General features: G+C 34.9%; 1 non-coding gene across 1 annotated transcript; it reads left to right on the forward strand.

Annotated features, from left to right (window-relative positions):
* Nucleotides 1-209: 209 nt before the first annotated feature.
* LOC121225988 (small nucleolar RNA R71) lies at nt 210-316 on the forward strand. Its single transcript, XR_005923889.1, has one exon. It is a non-coding gene; the product is annotated as a small nucleolar RNA R71 (small nucleolar RNA).
* The last annotated feature ends 4,962 nt before the right edge of the window (nt 317-5,278 follow it).

A 5,278-nucleotide genomic window follows, 5' to 3' on the forward strand; every position in this document is an offset into this window, starting at 1 on the left:
GAGCTTGAAGAAGCTAGAATTGAGCTCATTGAGCTGAAATTAAGCTTCATTTTGCACTTGGGCCCCTTGAGCTTAGGCCAATTCTGAGGTCGTCGAGTTGTACCGAAACATGATGCGACATGGATCGCATTAATAAGCCTCATTCCACTACCATCCTCGTGTGTGCATTGAGATCATTATAAAACGTCTCAAGTTGGATGCAATGTGAGATTCCATGGTGAGGGCACTTCCGTTATAATTTTTTGTACATTTCCTATGCCTCATACAAGTACTGATCATCCATTTGTTGGAAAGCAGTGATCTCGTTCCTCAACTTAGCATTCTTGCTAGATGGGAAATACTTCATGAGGAATCTTTCTACTAACTCTTGCCATGTGGTAATTGAATTTGGTGGCAATAAGTTCAACTAGGCTCGAGCTCTGTCCCTTAGCGAATATGGGAACAGCTTCAATCGTAATGCATCTTTGGGTACTTGGGCTAACTTAAAAAAACCACTCACCTCCAAAAATAGTCTTAAGTGAAAATAAGGATCTTCGGTAGGCATTCCACTGAATTGGCCCACTGTCTGAAGCATGTAAAATATGACTGGCTTCAGCTCGAACTGTTGTGGCTCGATTTTAGGTCTCCTAATACCAGGATTAAAATCATGAAACACTGGCACAACATACTGTCTTAGAGCTCTATCCCTATCATCAGCAATAAGGATAGGATTTTGAGCAGAGTCTACTCTATTTCCTTGATTCAAATTTTTGAGGTTCATCTCTTCGGTCCTTCTCTGACTTACTTGTCTTCTTTGCTATTGAAAAGTTTGTTCAATCTCAGGGTCTACAGGGAGTAAATCGATAATTTGGTCAACACTCATAAACACCTGAAATAAACACGAAAAAATTAATTAAGATGAAATTGAATAGGAAAATAAACCAAAATGCAAAATTCACAAATTCAAAAATAATAACTTTTTAAAACAGTCCCCGGCAACAGAGCCAAAAACTTGGAATGACGGAACTGTGCAAGTGTACACAATCACAACAAGTAATAAAGTGACAAGTAAATGTTGAGTTATCGTACCCATAGAAACTGTGAAAAGAATTATTTATGAATGCAATTTTAAAAACACTTTAGTGAAGAAAAATATTTTGCTTTAAAGAGGTGATTAAAAACTAGGATTTTAACTAAGTAAAATAAATAAAATAAAATGAAGTTCCAATGCACTATTTCTAAAGATGATTTTAATCAAGATGACATAATTGGGTTAGATTAATTACATTTCTTAACTTAGAATCATTAAACTCATGTTCATGTTGTTATGAATAAGTTCACGACAACTCGGTAATTTGCTAACTTATGAACATACTTACCTACCAAAATCCATTTATCTCTTGACAATATCTTTATGTCAATTCAACCGATTAAACAAATTTTAATAAGAAAATGTGTTAATACACATAGATACTTATGAAATTAGAATAATTGCTTGTACATATCTCTATGCCAATTCAAACAATTAATTCAATCACATAAGCACATAAAAGATTACGTGTGGTAACAATGTATTTCTACCTTGAAATAGTTTAATCACAATAATCTTGCAAGTTATGCAAGGCTAATGTATCGATAGATATTGTTGCTAATTTAACCCTCAGCTACCTTAGATGATTAAACATGCACTGATTAAGTATCGTTTCAATTAATTACAATTTCAATCCGTTTAAATAAATAAATAATTAGTTACCTCACAATTGTAATGCAAAAATAACTTAGTCATGGTTTTACGTAATCAAACATCTTACCGAGGCCTATAACAACACAAACACAATTTGATACAACCATGCCCCGAGCACCCCCTTGGACCAGCTCTTTAAGTGTTGCTCGTAATCATTTGCAAGTTGAATTAGTTCAATTCCAGCTGGTTGAGCTCAATTCAACTTAACCCTAGCTCAATAAACTCATTTCAGTTTTCTTTAGTTGTGCATTTTATTTTGCTGGAATAAATTTTAGTTAATTTAGTTTAAGCTAATTAATTAATTTAACTACGTGTTTATTGTGTCTTTAAGTCAGTTAATGTGTCTTACTATTTTCGGCATTAATAAGTTAAGTTAATTAATTTGTCTAAATTACTACAACAATTTAAGTTGTCTTGAGCTAATTTAATTTGTCTTTGTTCTACAGCCATTTAAAATGTCTTAAGCCAAGATAACTTAATTGGGTTCATTTAAAGTGTCATGACCGATTGTTAATCGTTGATTGTAGGTGTCCATTCAGCTGGAATCAGCTTGGTTCATGGACGAAAATGCACACATTAAATTCAGCAGCTCATTTCTCTTCCCAAGGGTCTGTTCGTGCTTTGCAATGGAGAAAGGAGTGTTCACACATGGCTATTCAGCTCACATATTCTTTTCACACTTGGTGGCTGTTCAAAACCATCCTTTCACACCTTGTGACCGATTGAATCCATAAGTTCACACCCAAGGGTTGTTTGTGTGCCCAAAAACGTCATCAATGAATGTTGCTGTCCATTTGGCTTTTCAAGGCTGATTTATTGAAGCAAATTAAGGTTTTCAGCTGTTCCATCAATGAACTCTTCCAGATTAAGTAATCAACTTAATTATCACTTGAATTGGAGCATTTAAGCTGCTGCCTATTGCCGATCCCAAGTCCTAGAGTTCTCCAATGGATTGAACTTACTTGTTAAGTTAGTTTAGCTTATTAAATAGCTCATTTAAGCTGAGTTTTTTTTTGTCTATTCGGTTGGGTCTCTTTGGACTATAAATAGGTTGTAAACAACTTGTTTTAGGAACTTTTTGTCAAATTTGATATTACATTGAATATTTTGTGAGATTTCTTCTCTCAATTTCGTCCAAAGACTCCGTTGGCTTATCTACGTTGTTAGTAGCGTCAACCTTGTTCTTTACAAACCGAACTTATCACTTTGTACTGAAGTGTGGCATTCAACTTATACCAAGGTTCCTATCTTCGATAGATAGTGGGTCGAGGTTCTTCAACATCGTCCATTTTTCACCTTAAGAGCATATAAGATTCGGGTCAACACTTATTCATAGTGTTGGTTCTTTCTTGTTTTTAAGCCTAACAATTCATTTTCTATTAAAACCGAATTGTTATTTTTTCCAAAGCTAATCCTTTCTTTCGTACTCAAACCTTAGCACATATTCAACTCCCTTGAACCTAATTTGAACCACAAATAACTTCCTAAAATAAATATACTTATTCTTGGCACAAGACGAACTGATAGAGGAATGCGCGCGGACCAAAATTGAGTCGTCAAGTGACGGGAAACTCCTACGAAAGCTCTAAACGAACAGATCTGAAAATTAAAACAAAGAACAAGATTAAAAGCAAATCTGAATTGAATTGAAATTCCCCAAATTCAATTAAATGAGCAGCAAGAAACAAAGAAATAGAATAAGCGAATCAAACAGAATTGAAAGTATGGAAAGGATGCGAATCTGCCAAGGGATTGATTTGGCCAAGAATGCCTAATTTCCAGCAATCAATTGATCCCCAAATTGAAAGAGATCCAATCAGCCAAACCCTAGGAATTGAGGATTTTTGGGTTTGAATGAGTGCTGCCAATAGGAGAACAACTTAAATGACGAGATCTTGAGTTTAATCAATGCTGGAAAACAAACAAGAACAGTAAAATATTAGATGAGAAATCGGCACAAGTATAAGCAAAGAAAAGTAAAGAAAGAAATCGAAAACAGGAAGAATTAAAGGATAAGTCCTAAAGATCCTTGAAATCCCGAAAGATTTCACAAATCTCTTCAAACGGCTCTAATCTCCCCTCCAAAGAATATCGATGGCAAGAAGAAGGTTGAAGATGGCTCCCACAATCAAAAGATTGTTAAAACAACTTCTAAAGAAAACTCAAGAGAGAATTCTTGGAGAAAACCCCAAAGAAAATTCTGCACTCAACAAATCTAAAATTTGATAGAAAAAATAATAATAAGATGTTTACAAAGGGTGGCTGGCCAAATAGGCCTCCAACAAATCCTAATCTAATTAGAAAACCTAAAAAATTTAAACTTAATTAAAAAAACAAAGAAAAATTCGGCCATGCATCCTATTGGGCTGTTTTGGGCCGAATTTAACATGTGATATTCCTAAAACTTAAAAATTAACTTAAACAACTAAAATGTTTACAAATTGGGCCCTTTGACATTTTGGCCTGATTTTCAACTAAATATGTATGGATTTCTTGATTGGGCTGGGAATTTGCTTATTGGGCCTTGCCTTTAAGAATTTGGGCTTGTGATCCATCTCCTACCGAAATTGGGTCGTTGACGCTCGTAATGGAGATCCAACGCGCTTTGGCTGCAAGATTCGGTTTCTTGGACCAAGATTTCCAAGATTTGAAATCTTGATTTTCTTAATTCTTGAAATTGCTCCGAACAGCAAAATTGGGCCAAGATTCGATTTCTTGATTTTCTTGAAAACAAGAAAGTGAATCTTGATTTTCTTGATTTGAGCCCATCACCTTCTTAAGCTTGGGTTGGGCCTTTGTGACTCGTATCATTCCCCCCTTCCTCAAAAAGATTCGTCCTCGAATCTGAAAAATCAAATGAACTCGACTTTCCTCTATCGAACGAGACTAATGGCAATTGAGTCCACTGAAAATAATATGCATGAGATAGTAAATAGCAACGGAAACAAGCTTGTAGTCCAATCATAAGTATAACAGAACAGGTATAACGCATGTGAATGGACAGATTCAGATTACCATGCAAACAATCTAATTTACTCGCCACTGCCTCGTCAAATATTCGAAATGAAGATGGACATGTTTTAAGGCATTCAGTCATCTCAAATTGTTCCCACAAACCATGAATAAATTGTGAGTAATAAATCAAATGGTAAACATAATCGTCACAAGTAGGTATTTGAAAAGATTCACATGGTTCACAGAGTTGCATAATTATACCATGCATTAATCGACGGTCTATAGATTCACTCACACATGCATAATCAAAAATAAGAATCTTTTTATCAACCATCAAAATAGATAGATCATCAATAAATAAAATAGGACAGTCAAGCACGTTTCGATCTAAGTGTTCATCAACAAGATCTTTATCACTATCCGAGGAGTACAAAAGTGTTTCAAAAGTTTCAAGCATCTTACCTTGATAAGCAAAAGAATAAGGGTCGATTTTACCTTTTTCATTTAAAACAAACCTTCGCTCATCGGGGGCATAGTGTAGTCGAATCTCCGTTGTTGAGTTAACCTTTGTCAAATGGAACTCAAACTTCATGTACAACC

Source organism: Gossypium hirsutum, chromosome D13, assembly GCF_007990345.1.
Source record: "Gossypium hirsutum isolate 1008001.06 chromosome D13, Gossypium_hirsutum_v2.1, whole genome shotgun sequence".
Taxonomy (NCBI): domain Eukaryota; kingdom Viridiplantae; phylum Streptophyta; class Magnoliopsida; order Malvales; family Malvaceae; genus Gossypium; species Gossypium hirsutum.